We start from the raw sequence: 15,976 nt of genomic DNA, 5'->3' as shown, positions 1-15,976 counted from the left end.
AAAACACTACTGCAAGAAACCCAAAGGGATCTACATAAATGGAAAAACATATCATACTCATGGATAGGTAGACTCAACATTCTGAAAATGGCAATTCTACCCAAAGCAATTTACAAATACAGTGCAATCCCAATCACCAACAACATTGTTCAAAGAGATGGAAAAACTAGTCATTAACTTTATATGGAAAGGGAAGAATCCCTGAATAAGTGAAGCACTAGTGAAGAAGAATAAAGTTGGAGGACTCACACTACCTGACCTCAGAACCTACTATACAGCTTTGGTAGTCAAAACAGCCTGGTACTGGTACAACGACAGATACATTGACCCATGGAACAGAATTGAGAACCCAGATGTAAATCCATCCACCTACAGTCACCTGATCTTCGACAAGGACCCAAAGTCCACCAAATGGGAAAAAGACAGTCTTTTTAACAAATGGTGCTGGCAAAACTGGATATCCATCTGCAAAAAAACGAAACAGGACCCATACCTCACGCCATATACAAAAACTAATTCAAAATGGATCAAAGACCTAAATATAAAGCCAAAAACTATAATAGAAGAAAAAATAGGACCAATGCTATAGGCCCTAATACATGGCATTAACAGGATACAAACCATAACCATCGACACACAAACCCCAGAAGATAAGCTAGATAACGGGGATCTTCTAAAAATCGAACACCTGTACTCTTCAAAAGACTTCACGAGAAGAGTAAACAGAGAACCTACAGACTGGGAAAAAATTTTCGGACATTACAAGTCAGGCAAAGTTCTAATCTCCATAATCTACAAGAGAATCTAACACCTCTACAACAAAAAGACAAATAATCCTATTAAAAAATGGGCAAAGGAAATGAACAAACACTTCACCAAACAAGACATTCAGGTGGCCAACGGACACTTGAGGAAATGCTCAAGATCACTAGCCATTAGAGAAATGCGAATTAAAACCACAAGGAAATACCATCTCACCCCGGCACTAAAGGCAAAAATCAAAAACACTGGAAATAACAAATGTTGGAGAGGCTGCAGGGAGATCGGAACTCCTGTGCACTGCTGGTGGGAATGCGAAGTGATACAACCATTTTGGAAAATGGTACGGCGCCTCCTTAGAAAGCTAGAAATAGAAATACCATATGATCCAGCAATCCCACTCCTAGGAATATATCCTAGAGAAATAAGAGCCGTCACTTGAATAGACATATGCACACCCATGTTCATGGCAGCATTGTTCACAATAGCAAAAAGATGGAAACAACCTAGATGCCCATCAACAAATGAATGGATGAACAAACTATGGTACATATACACAATGGAGTACTGTGCAACATTAAAGAACAATGATGAGTCTGTGAAGCATCTCATAACATGGATGAAACTGGAGGACATTATGCTGAGTGAAATAGTCAATCACAAAAGGACAAATACATGAGACCTTTATTGCAAAAACTCATGAAAAAGTTTACACACAAAAAGTAATCTTTGTTGGTTACGAGAGATGGGGGGCGAAATTCTAAATTGGCAATAGATAAGTGGTATCTTTGGTGAAGGGTGAGACAGTACACAATACTGGGGAAGCCAGCACAACTTGTACAAGGAAAGGTCATGGAAGCTCCATAGACACATCCAAACTCCCTGAGGGACTGAATTGCTGGACAGAGGGCTGTGGGGACCATAGTCTCGGGGAACATCTAGTTCAATTGGCATCACACAGTTTATAAAGACAATGTTCTACATTCTACCTTGGTGAGTAGCGTCTGGGGTCTTAAAAGCCTGTGAGCAGCCATCTAGGATACTCCACTGGTCTCACCCCTTCAGGAGCAAGGGAGAATGAAGAGAGCAGGATACAAGGAAAAGATTAATCCAAAGGACTAATGGACCACAGCTACCAAGGCCTCCACCAGACTGAGTCCAGCACAGCTAGATGGCGCCCGGCCACCAACACTGACTGCTCTGACCTGGATCACAACAGAGGGTTCTGGACAGAGCTGGAGAAGGATGTAGAAGAAAATTCTAACGCACACAAAGACCGGATTTACTGGCCTGAAAGAGACTGGAGAAACTCCGAGAGTATGGCCCCCAGACACCCTTTTAGCTCAGTGGTGAAGTCACTTCCGAGATTCACCATTCAGCCGGGGATTGGACAGCCCCATAAAACAAAACGGGACTAATGAGGCACAGCAGTCCAGGGACAAGGACTAGAAGGCAGAAAAGGACAGGAAAGCTGGTGATAGGGAACCAAAGTTTGAGTAAGGACAGTGTTGACATGTAGTGGGGTTGTTAACCATTGTCATAGGGCAACATGTGTACTATTTAATGAGAAACTATTTTGTTCTGTAAACCTTCATCTAAAGTGAGACTAGCAGCACAACTGGAAGAACGTAATTGATGTTACTGAATTGTGCATGTAGAAATTTTTGTAATGGTGTATCTTTGGCTATGTATATTTTCACCAAAAAAAAAAAGGTCAAGAAGGGAGCGTGTTGACATGTCGTGGGGTTGTTAACAATGTCATAAAACAATATGTATACTGACTGTTTAATGAGAAACTATATGTTCTGTAAGCCTTCACCTGAAGTACAATTTAAAAAAAAGCAAATATTTGATAAACATCCAACCAAAATTTTATTTAAATGTCATCTTTTCTAAGAATTTTGAGGTCCTTTCAAATCTAATATTCTGTGATTCCAAGAAATGATCATTCAATCTAGCATTTCTAATGTAATCACAACATAAACAGAAACTGTAATATGTGATCCTGTACTATCACTGAAAAATATCTGATAATTCCTACTTGCTAATCTAAATGATAACCTACTTTTAAAATATTTGCGTATTGATATTAAGCAGTTCTGTGTAATCCTGTTTGTCTTAAAGAAATATCCCTTGAGGAAATTTTGGATAATAAAACATTAAAGAGTATGGTATGTCAATCAATGGTCACACTGAAGACTGGTTTTGTTTTTTTTAAGGTATTTGGTTTTTTTTTTAATTTTTTATTTTTTCTCATATGAAAATTTATACATACATTGTTTTGTGAATCTAATTGCTCTCCCATAGTGTGACAGCACACTCTTCATTTCTGCCCCTGATTCCCCATGTCCATTCAACCTTCAACAAGCTCCTAACCCTCTCTGCCTTCCCATCTCACCACCGGGAAGAAGCTGCCCGTCTAGTCTCTTGTATCTACTTGCGCTAAGAGGCACACTCCTCACGAGTATCACTTTATGTCCCACAGGTGAGTCCAATCCCAGTCTGAAGAGTTGGCCTCCGAAGTTGTTTTAGTTCTGGGCTAATAGAGAATCCAGGGGCCATGCTTTCCAAAGACAAGTATTTTTTTTAACTTAAATATATTGACTAACTGGTAATAAGGTAAGAAATAATTAATGCAAAAAACTAAGTGAAGGCAAGAACCTAGAGAGTTAAAGCTGAAAACCAGCCTTTACTCCAAGGGCATTTGCCAAACCCAGTTAATATAAGCTTTGGTTGGTTCTCATGGCCTTACAAGAGACAAAACCTATGACCTGTCCAATAGAGAGAGTCTAATAGGAACTCCTCTCTCTCTACACACACACACACACACACACACGCACACACACAGAGAGAGAGAGAGAGAGCTGAGATTCCAAGGATTATTCATTCAGTGTGAGGCTATACTGGAAATAAATTACTGGAACACATCTCCCACAGTCTGCAAAGAATATTGTCTTACAACTTGGCACCTAGTGGATAGGGGAAAAGCAAAATCATCTGAGAATTTGGAGCCACAATTGAGCTCTCAAAAATGTAGCCTAATATCATACCACCCAAGTGATCTATGGGTTGGAACAGACTTGACAGCACCTAGCAATGACAACAACAACGAGTAACCCCAAAGAGCCTCAAGCTGATAATTTAATAAAGGATGATTCTTGACTGATAATGTTCTCAGACACTTGGGAGCAAATACCAATCCTCTCTAGAGGAAGCCATCTTCACCTTAAGCCTTAAAGAATGACTGTAAATCAAATTCTGAGGAAAATGAGCAGCTCACAGTAAACAAAAAAACACAGAAGAAAACAAGACACCACTGGTAAATAGCACAAACATAAGAGCAGAAAGTAATTTATAAGGACTTCAGATACTGTAGTGATCAATTAAGACTATAAAATATATAAAACATGAATAAAATAAAAGGCAAACTTGAAAATATGTGCAGAGAATAAATACTTGTGAAGAATGATCAAGGATATATTTTTTAAAAGAATCAAATAGAACTTAAAAAGAATTTTAAAATAATTAAACTTATTGAGCAAGTTAATCTGTTTAACACTACAACAATACAAACTAGTGAACTGGAAGACAGATGAAATCATCCCAAATGCAACAGAAAAATAAAAAATACAAAAGAGATTGTGATGGTTATGTATCACCTGGGCTAGGCTATGGTACCCATTTGTTTGGTCAAATGCTAGATATTGCTATGAAGTATTTACATGTGATATTTAAATCAGTTGGCCATAAGTAAAGCACATTACCCTCTATAATGTGGGGGAGCCTCATCCAATTAGTAGGCCTTAAGAGCAAAACAGGAGGTTTCCCAAGGGAGAATTCTACCTCCAGACTACAAATAGACATCCTGCCAGAATTCCTGTCTCTCCCCTACCACCTGACTAACCCAATTTTGGGACACACCACTGTCAGAATTTTCAGCCTGTCACTTAACCTGCGGATTTTGGACTTGCTAGCCGCCCCCTCGCCCCCAATTTAACAAATTCCTCAAAATCTTTCTCTACAGATACGCTATCTATATATATATTCTTACTGGTTCTATTTCTCTAGAGAGCTGTGACTAGGACAGATTTCAAGTGACTTGGAAGATATTTTGAGAAGATCTAAAATAAGTCTTGTCAGTGTTGACATGTAGTGGGGTTGTTAACCATTGTCATAGGGCAATATGGGTACTGTTTAATGAGAAACTATTTTGTTCTGTAAACCTTCATCTAAAGTGAGAATAGCAGCACAACTGACAACTGGAAGAATGTAATCAATGTCACTGAATTGTATGTGTAGAAATTTATGAAATGGTGTATCTTTGGCTATGTATATTTTCACAAAAAAGAAAAAAAAGGTCGTCCAAGGTTGAGAAGGGAGAGTGCTGACATGTCATGGGGTTGGAGAGTGCTGACATGTCATGGGGTTGTTAACCAATGTCATAAAATAATATGTGTACTTACTGTTTAATGAGAAACTATTTGTTCTGTAAACCTTCACCTGAAGTACAATAAAAAAATTTAAAAGAAGTCTTGTGATAGTTAAGGTTGTGTGTCAACTTGGCTGGGCCATGATTCCCAGTGATTTGGCTGTTATATAATGATGTAGTTTGGCAGTTATGTAATGATGTAATTTTGGCAGCCATGTAATGGTGTAGACATCCTCCATGATGTGATCTGATATGATCAGCTATCAGTTGTAAAGGGAGTTTCCTCAGGGCTGTGGCCTGCATCTCATATATATATATATATATATATATATATATATGGATAGATGTTCTGGTAAAGCTAGCTTTCTTGCTCTGGATCCTATATCTGGATCATTGTCATCTGACCTCCAGTTCTTGGAACTTGAGCCAGCTGCCTACCACATTGCCATATTGGATTTGTCAGCCTCCGCAGCCTGTGAGCCAGCGGCCTGCTGTCTTATCTGTGAATCTTGGGTTTGTCAGTCCCTGCAGCTTTGTAAGTCAGAAGAAGCCTCTGGCCTGAAACCTGACCCATGGAATTGGGATTTACCATCCTCTACAACCACATGAACCCTTTCCTTGAGATAAATCCACCCCTCCCCCGCCGCTTCACTGATTTTGCTTCTCTAGAGAACCCAACCTAAGAAAAATCTTATTATAAAATAATAGGAAAGAGAAAACAAAGCAGAAGCAATAGTTGACAAAATAATGGTGAGAACTTTCCAGAACTGGTAGAAGACTCCAATCCATAGATTTAATATCTAGAGAAAAAGAAACCCATTGCCACTGAGTCGATTCCGACTCCTAGCGACCCTATAGGACAGACTAGAACTGCCCAGTAGAGTTTCCAAGGAGCGCCTGGTGGATTCGAACTGTTGACCTTTTGGTTAGCAGCCATAGCACTTAACCACTATGCCACCAGTGTTTCCAGCACAGATTTAATAAGCCCCCACCAAATATCAAGCAAGTTAATAATAAATCCACACTTAGATACATCACAATGAAGCTGCAGAACACCAAAAGCAAAAAAAACTTAAAAATTGCAGAGAGAAAACATGTATTATTCTCAAAGTGTCAGACAGATAATTGACTTTTCTTTAGCAACAATAGAATCCAGAAGACAGTGGAATATCTTCAATGGACTAAAAAAAAAAATGACTGTCAGCCTACAGTTCAATACCTGGCCTTATTTCAAGAATGAGTCCAAATAAAGGCACTGTCAGGCAGCAAAAGCAGATTTTGCTACCAATTGGTTTTCACTAAAAGAAAGTCTAAAGAAATTACTTTCTTCAGACAGAAAGAAAATAATCCCAGATAGAAGGTTTGAGAGTTGAGGATAAAGGAAGGACATTAAAATGGTAAATATTTGGAAAAATCAAAAATTGACAGAATTGTTCAAGTATTTCAGTAATTTTAAACCTACCAAAGACCCACTGCCATAGATTCAATTCCAACTCATAGCGACCCTATTGGACACAGTAGAAACCCCATAGGGTTTCCAAGGCTGGAAATCTTTATGGAAGGAGACTGCCACATCTCTCTTCTGCAGAGCGGCTGGTGGGTTTGAACCACCGACCTTTTGGCTAGCAGCCAAGTGCTTTAACCACTGTGCCACCAGGGATCCTTAATAATTTTAATATTTAACATAATTTAAATTAATCATTGTAATATTTAATAAAAATAATTTTAAAAGTAAAAGAGCAATCACTCGTAAGACATCTGAAATAGGCCCAACCAAATTCTAATTTATACCTACTATTAAACAGACTTCATCAGACAAGTATTTTACCTGCTATTATCTCAGTCCATTACATGCCTTTAAAAGCAAAAACACTATATACAGTAAAACCTGCGAAAGACGGAACCCGTGTAAGGTGGAAACCTGTCAGAGAAGGAAAACACAAATTTTTTCCACTAAAACAAGCAATAGAAAAGTGATAAGACTGCACCCTGTCAAAGGCAGAAAATTTGTGATACCTCGAAAAACAAGGCAGTCCCATTGAGTGCCGGCTTTCACAGTATTTTCTTTTTTTCTCATCCATATACACAAAATTAGAATTCCTGGGTGATGCAAATTGTTAAGTACTAGGGTATTAAATGGAAGCTTGTTGGTTCAAACCCACCCAGAGGTACCTCAAAAGTAAGGCCTAGTGTTCTGCTTCCAAAAGGCCACAGCCTTGAAAACTCTGCACACATGGGGTTGCCATGAGTCGAAATCAACTTGACAGCAACCAACAACAACATAAGCAAAATTGTGTTAATATTTTATAGGTATCTTATTTTTAATTGACTGTACTGGTGCAGCCTTTTAAGTGTTTTTCTTCATAATGACATTCTTACTTCAAATTTGCATACTGTACCAACTGAAGATGATTTGTTAATAATCAGACTAAGAAATTAGCATATGTTTAGGAGCTCATGATTTAGAATAGTAAAAAGCAGAATCATATACCATTTTTCACAAAACTATGAAGCATTAATGATTCCCACTGCAGAAGTCTAAAAATGAAAGTTAATCATAAGAAATTATATAATTATGTATTCACAGGTTAAGGACAATTAAGTCTTATTCAAAAGCTCTGCCTACTCTTTCCACCCACATTGCCTATTCAAAATTAGGTGTATGCTATCACTTTTAACACCATCTGTAGAAATAGCTAAAAATTTATGCTCAGGGTATAAGGATTGACTCCTGAGTTTTAATTCAGTTCAGAAGGCATCCTAAACTCAAAACTTAAAAAGATTCAGAATTTAAAAAGAAGAAGGAGGAAGAGGAGGAGGTAGAGGAGAAGAAGAACCTGTTTATATCTGATGGCTACCTAGACTACAAATTCCAAGTTGTAAATGTGTTTCATTTCAATTTTAGGAGACCAGTTTATCACAATTATTTAAAAATGAGAGGCATAGAACACATAATCCCTTAGATTTCCAAAATTATGAGTAGTCATAATACAAAGAAATTATACACTAATTTTTTTTTACTAATGTGTTAATCTTCTTTCCCTCAACCATTCTATATTATATGAGATTGTTCAAAACATATTTCTGTAACACTTTCATGATAAAAACAAATCTACATGGCAGAATGTCCAAATCACTTTTGTTTGAATCTTTTAAGGTACGGAAAAGATTATACACCCACTCCTCACTTAGCAACATAGTTTCCTAAGACCAGGTCATTGTGTGAAAATCAACGTTATGTAAAAATGGAGGATGACCACATGATCACAAAATGGAGGATGATACATTATTACATAATGGCCAAATTACATCACTACATAACTGTCAAATTACATCATTACGTAACTGCCAAACCACTGAGAATCATAGCCCAGCCAAGTTGACACACACCCTTAACCGTCACAGCCACCTTTACCCTCGCCTCGCATCTCAGCATTCGTTACTGCCAGATGTAAGTTGTTAATGAGCAAAGTAGTCAGATAGTAGATTTTTTACTATTGTTGTAAATGCGAAATGTCAGATAACGCGATAGTTGATAAGTAAAGAATAGGTGTATAGCGCTGTTGTTGTTTCTGTTAGGTGCTGTGGAGTCGGTTCCCACTCATAGTGACCTTACGTACAACAGAACAAAACATTGCCCAGTCCTGGGCCGTCCTCGCAATCCGTGTTATGCTTGAGCCATTGTTGCAGTCACTGTGTCAATCCATGTCATTGAGGGTCTTCCTCTTTTTCACTGATCCTCAACTTCACCAAGCATGATGTCCTTCTCCAGGGATTGGTCTCTCCTGATAACATGTCCAAAGTATGTGAGACGAAGTCTTGCCATCCTTGCTTCTAAGGAGCATTCTGGCTGTATTTCTTCCAAGACAGATTTGTTCATTCTTCTGGCAGTCCATGGTATATTCGATATTCTTTGCCAACATCATAATTCAAAGGTATTAACTATTCTTCAGTCCTCCTTATTCTTTGCCCAGATTTACCATGCATATGAGATGATTGAAAACACCATGGCTTGGGTCAGGCACACCTTAGTCCTCAAAGTGACGTCTTTGCTTTTTAGCACTTTAAAGAGGTCTTTTACAGCAGATTTGCCCAATGCAATGCGTCATTTGATTTCTCGACTGCTGCTTCCGTGGGCGTTGATTGTGGATCCAAGTAAGACGAAATCCCTGACAGCTTCAATCTTTTCTCCTTGTATAGTGCTAGTTTATATGATTCCAGTTAGCCTTATCCAACCTATCTTTATAAAAGTCTGTTAACTTCCTGAGACGTCACAAGTAATTTAATTTGTATAAACCAGAGTGTACATTAATTCTTTCCATTTAATAAGATAGCAATTTTTATTGGGCTTCAGCATCTCATTTACAGAAAAATTATCAAGTATCTGTAGGTTGCTCCACCTCTTTTCTGAAATGAATGAGCAGCTAGCAAAGGGCCTCACCCTGTAAACTAGCAGCATTTCAAAACTGTCATTTCTGCTGTTCTTCACTGAGAGTGAATGTGCCACAGCATTATCAGGTCGCAGGCATCTACCCACTCGTCCCAACAAGGGGAGGTCCTACTAGATGACTTCTGTGAGATCTCATAGGTATTCGGTGCCTCCCTTAGCCCTCCAAGAACACTGGTGCCCAGAGGTGACAAACTGGAGAAAGGAGCACCTAACCTATACTCCAATGAAGTTTGTCCACGGTTTCTGTCAGACTCATCCCTCTGTTCTGGATCTTGTTGATATTCTCCCCTAGTTGTTTTCAGTCATTTCCTGTGGGAGTCTACTTTTGCCTGATATTCTCAAACGCATATCTGAAACCAGACTCCCAATCCAATTCCCCTAGTCAGGCTTCTTTATCTCCTTGATCCTTGTACCATGCTTTGGGAAATTGACTGGGTTGATACACCTCTATTTGAAACTTCATCTTTAATTGTCAGCTTCTTTCTTGGGAGGGTCACACACTCCAATTCTGGTGATTCCACATTGTTGCTTGTGTTAGTTGTCATCGAGTTGACTCCAACTCATGGAGACCTTATGTATAACACAATGAAACATTGCCCAGTCCTGCACCATCCGCACAATTGTTGGTATGTTTGAGCCCATTGTTGCAGCTAATGTGTCAATCCGTCTCATGGTGGGTTTCCCTCTTTTTCTCTGACCCTCTACTTTACTAAGCATGATGTCGTTTTCTAGGTATTTCTCTTTCCTGATGATGTTTTCAAGGTAAGCAAGATGAAGTTTCACCATCCTAGCTTCTAAGGAGGATTCTAGCTGTACTTCCTCTTAAACTTGATTTGTTCATTCTTCTGACGGTCCACAGTGTATTCAACATATATCCATCTGTCAGTTTGTCGTCCTGTGGTGGCTTGAGTGTTGCTGTAATGCTGGAAGCCATGCCACTGGTATTTCAAATACCAGCAGAGTCCCCATGGTGGACAGGTTTCAGTGGAGCATCCAGACTAAGACAGACTAGGATGAAGAACCTGGCAATCTAACTCTGAATGTTAGCCAATGAAAATCTCATGAATAACTTTGTTACCTATTTCCCACTAATTTTCTTCTGCTGTCAGCCAATAGTCTTGGACGTGATATAATTTATATCCTAACTTTCTTATCTAAACTCAGAACAAGAAAAATTCTAGAGCAAGAAAAAAAGAGAAGGGGCGGTGCGGGGGGACACTCTTATAGATTGAGCCTTATGAGATATATCAATCAAATGTACTATATACCCCTTTTTAGATTCTGATTCAAACACCAATTATAAAAACACATTAATGAGACAATTGGAGACGTTATAATACTGACTGAATGTTACATGGTATTAAGGAATTATTGTTAATTGTCTTAGGTGTGATAATGACAATGTAATTACGTGTGTGTGTATTTTTTTTAAATGTATCATTTCTTAAAGACACTAAAATGTAACTGGGTGCCTGCTTTAGTTAAAAAAAAAAACAAACACCTTCCAAGTATGTCACTTTCTTTTCTTTACCTCTAGGTCAGGTTCATGGGGATGTACTTTACTACTACTAGTGGTTACTTTCTACCTTTAACCAAATATATATAACACAGTGAAACATTGCCCAGTCCTGCACTATCTTCACAATTGTTGGTATGTTTGAGCCCATTGTTGGAGCTAGTGTGTCAATCCATCTTGTGGTGGGTTTCCTTAGTTGTTTATTATGTTTATTATCATGTCTTTTTTTTTAAAAAAAATAAAAGTATTCACATCAATAGCAACTAATGCTACCTATTTGTTTCAAATCTCTATTAAACCACTTTGAAAGTCTAACATCTTATGGTCTATGGCGAGTAAATCTGATTGAGCATGCTAACATGTTCAGATTTATACAAAGCATTCTGAAAATACAGATTACTTTAGAGATTCTAAGAAGCAGAAGTACTGATCTTCTTGGCATTCACATGATTCAGCTACAAATAGAATTTGAACAGATTCCAAATATACAACTGTCAAATTCATAAAAAGTAGCAAAAAAATGTCAAGCAAAAGTTTAGGCTTAGCCTTGAATAGTATTGGCTGTTGCCTGAAAAATAAGATGGAAAGTATTCTATTAATATTTAATCTTTTCAATTCTAATAATTGACAAGAACTAAATACTTTCATTTTATGCATAGATGTTCCCACTCAGTTAGTAGTGATAACCCAGAAACTTTTGAGTGTTAGTGTTACTGTCTTACTTATCTAGTGCTGCTGTAACAGAAATACCACAAGTGGATGGCTTTAACAAAGAGAAATTTATTCTCTCACAGTCTAGGAGGGTAGACGTCTGAATTCAGGGTGCCAGCTCTGGGGGAAGGTCCTGGTCATCAATCTTCCCCTGCTGTAGGAGCTTCTCAGCCGAGGGACCCAGGATCCAAAGTATGCCCACGCACTCCTGGCTTTTCTAGCTTGGTGGAAATGTGGTCCGCTTGTCTTGTCTGCCTGCTCACTTCCTCTTTTATATCCCAAAGAGATTGATTTAAGACACAACTTAATCTTGTAGATTTAGTTGTGTCTCATTAACGTAACTGCTGCTAATCCCACCTCATTAACATCATAGAGGTAGGATTTACAACACATAGGAAAATCACATCAGATGATAAAATGGTGAACACTCACACAATACTGGGAATCATGGCCTCGCCAAGTTGATACACATTTTGGGGGGACACAATTCAATCCATAACAGTTACTGTTAGGTGCAAAGAAAATCTCAACATTACTTCAACCGATATTTAAAAGTCTGTTAATATAAATTTGACTCACTTCCAATTCTAAAGTCAAAAAGATCTCGGTTGTTTGAGAAGTTAGAGGGTTGATATGTTGTGGGGTTGTTAACCAGTGTCATAAAACAACATGTGTACTTCTGTTTCATGAGAAACTTTGTTCTGTAAGCCTTCACCTGAAGTACAAAAAGTAAAAAAAGAAATAAAAAATAAAATAAAATAAAAAAAGATCTTGGTTCTAATCCTAGCCCTGTCACTACCTATTTGACCTCACAAACGCTGTTTCCCTCATCTGTAAAGGGAAATAAAAACAAAACAAAACATACTTTACAGTGTTGTTATAAGAATTACAGAACTCAAAAAATATAAATGATTCGGGAGCGTTGTGTTCTACCCAATATTACTAACTGTATTTTTATTATACTAACTTGGAAGAGGAAAGCCTGGTGGTGTAGTGGTTAAAAGCTACTGCTGCTAACCAAAATGTCAGCAGTTCGAATCCACCAGGCGTTCCTTGGAAACCTTATGGGGCAGTTCTACTCTGTCCTTTAGGGTCGCTAGGAGTTGGAATCAACTCGACAGCTATGGCTTTTTTTTTTTTTTTTGGAACCTGGAAGGAAATTATTCAGAAACCATACACTCTACCAACCTTCCATTGATACCAAAGCTTTTGCAGCAACTGGACTGGTTCTCAGAATTATAAAAAGATACGTAATGGGCGTACCTCAGGCCTTGTAAGCAGATTTGTTTGAGAAATCTATACAACTCTCAATGCAAGCATCAGAAGCTTACATGTGATGTGAAAATGAAAGCCACTTCCTCAGCACCAGTTTTGTGTTTTCTATTCAAGTAGCTCAAGCCTCCATCCAGGCCTGCTCTTACAATATATAGAGTTAGCACTCTAAACCAATCCCTTTTCACCAAATTTATTTCTTAAATACAACAAATCACAGTAAAATAAAATTTTATAAGCACAATACAGTATATACATATATTTCCTTATTATCCTTGTTCTTCTGCCTTCACAGTGTAGCTTAGCAACTCAGAACACCTTACTCATGTCACACTAACAATTTTTCCTGTGACTTTCAATATACTTTTCGTGAGCCTCTTGTCAGGGCCATTCTTGATCATCAGCTGCATTATCTCTAGGGCCAAACCTACTTACTCAAGCATCCTCACAATGTCAGACAAGATGTAAGCAGTTTGGGAGTAGAAACCCCCATACCTCCAGTCATCCACTGTTTCCTGGGCTAGGCTTACCAGTGGTTCATTCCTCACTTTTCCAAACCCACAGCCCCTTATTACAAACATCCTTATAACAAAGACAGGGAATGACTCATTCTTGAGACTGTCACATTGTTTCAGCAAGTGAAGACTTTATATACCTCCTCCCCAGTCCTGAGAGGTCCATGGACCTCTCCAGATGGAATACAAAGGAATCAAATTGGCTACATCTGTGGAAAGAGACAATGGAAAAGCTCAATGTCATCAGTTGGAACAAGGCAAGGGGCCAACTACGGATCAGATCACAAATTGCTCATATGCAAGTTCAAGTTGAAACCGAAAAAAATTACAACAAGTCCATGAGAGCCAAAGTATGACCTTGAGTATATCCCACCTGAATTTAGAGACCATCTCAAGAATAGATTTGACACGTTGAACTCTAATGACCGAAGACCAGATGAGTTATGGAATGACATCAAGGCCATCATACATGAAGAAAGCCTAAGAGGTCATTAAGAAGACAAGAGAGAAAGAAAACTCCTAAATGGATGTCAGAAGAGACTCTGAAACTTGCTCTTGAACGTCAAGTAGCTAAAGCAAAAGGAAAAAATGAAGTAAAAGAGCTGAACAGAAGATTTCAAAGGGCAGCTCAAGAAGACAAAGTAAAGTATTATGATGACATGTGCAAAGAACTGGAGATAGAAAACCAAAAGGGAAGAACATGCTCAGCATTTCTCAAGCTGAAAGAACTGAAGAAAAAATTCAAGCCTCAAGTTGCAATACTGAAGGATTCTATGGGGAAAATATTAAAAGACGCAGGAAGCATCAAAAGAAGATGGAAGGAATACACAGAGTCACTGTACCAAAAAAGAATTGGTCACCATTCAACCATTTCAGGAGGTAACATATGATCAGGAACGGATGGTACTGAAGGCTTTAAGAAGTCCAAGCTGCACTGAAGGCATTGGCAAAAAACAAGGCTCCGGGAATTGATGGAATACTAATTGAGATGTTTCAACAAACAGATGCAGCACTAGAACTGCTCACTCATCTATGCCAAGTGTCATAGATTGAATTATGTCCCCAAAAAATGTGTGTATCAATTTGGCTGGGCCATGATTCCCAGAATTGTGTGGTTGGCCTCCATTTTGTGATTGTAATTTTATGTTAAAGAGGATTAGGGTGGGATTGTAACACCACCCTTACCCAGGTCACATCCCTGATCCAATGTAAAGGGAGTTACCCTGGGGTGTGGCCTGCACCACCTTTTATCTCTCAAGAGATAAAAGGAAAGGGAAGTAAACAGAGAGTTGGTGACCTCATACCATCAAGAAAGCAGTGCTGGGAGCAGAGCGCATCCTTTGAACCGGGGTCCCTGCGCAGAGAAGCTCCTAGTGGGAACAGTGAAGAGAAGAAGGTCAACAGAGAGAAAAAGCCTTCCCCTGGAGCTGACACCCTGAATTTGGACTTTTAGCCTACTTTAACCGTGATGAAATAAACTTCTCTTCGTTAAAACCATCCGCTTGTGGTATTTCTGTTATAGCAGCACTAGATGACTAAGACACCAAGAAATTTGGAAAACAGCTACCTGGCCAATAAACTGGAAGAGATCCATATTTATGCCTGTTCCCAAGAAAGGTGATCCATGATCCAACCGAATGCGGAAATTATTAAACAATATCATTAATATTACATGCAAGCAAAATTTTGCTGAAGATCATTCAAAAGCAGCTGCAGCAGTATATCCACAGGGATTTGCCAGAAATTCAAGCCAGATTTAGAAGAGGATGTGGAACCAGGGATATCATTGCTGATGTCAGATGGATCCTGGCTGAAAGCAGAGAATACCAGAGAGACGTTTACCTGTGTTTTATTGACTATGCAAAGGCATTTGACTGTGTGGATCATAACCAATTATGGATAACATTGCAGAGAATGGGAATTCTGGAACACTTAATTGTGCTCATGAGGAATCTGTACATGGATCAAGAGGCAGTCGTTCGAACAGAACAAGGGGATACCGCGTGGTTTAAAATCAGGAAAGTTGTGTGTAAGGGTTGTATCCTTTCACCTTACCTATTCAATCGGTATGCTAAGCAAATAATCCGAGAAGCTGAACTCTACGAAGAAGAATTGGGCATCAGGATTGGAGGAAGACTGATTAACAACCTGTGTTATGCAGATGACACAACCTTGCTTGCTGAAAATGAAGAGGACTTGAAGCATTTACTGATGAAGATCAAAGACCACAGCTTTCAGTATGGATTACACCTCAACATAAAGAAAACAAAAATCCTCACAACTGGACCAATAAGCAACATCATGATAAACAGAGAAAAGATTGA

Source organism: Trichechus manatus, unplaced genomic scaffold (assembly GCF_000243295.1).
Source record: "Trichechus manatus latirostris isolate Lorelei unplaced genomic scaffold, TriManLat1.0 scaffold00125, whole genome shotgun sequence".
Taxonomy (NCBI): Eukaryota; Metazoa; Chordata; class Mammalia; order Sirenia; family Trichechidae; genus Trichechus; species Trichechus manatus.
This window is presented reverse-complemented; position numbering follows the sequence as displayed.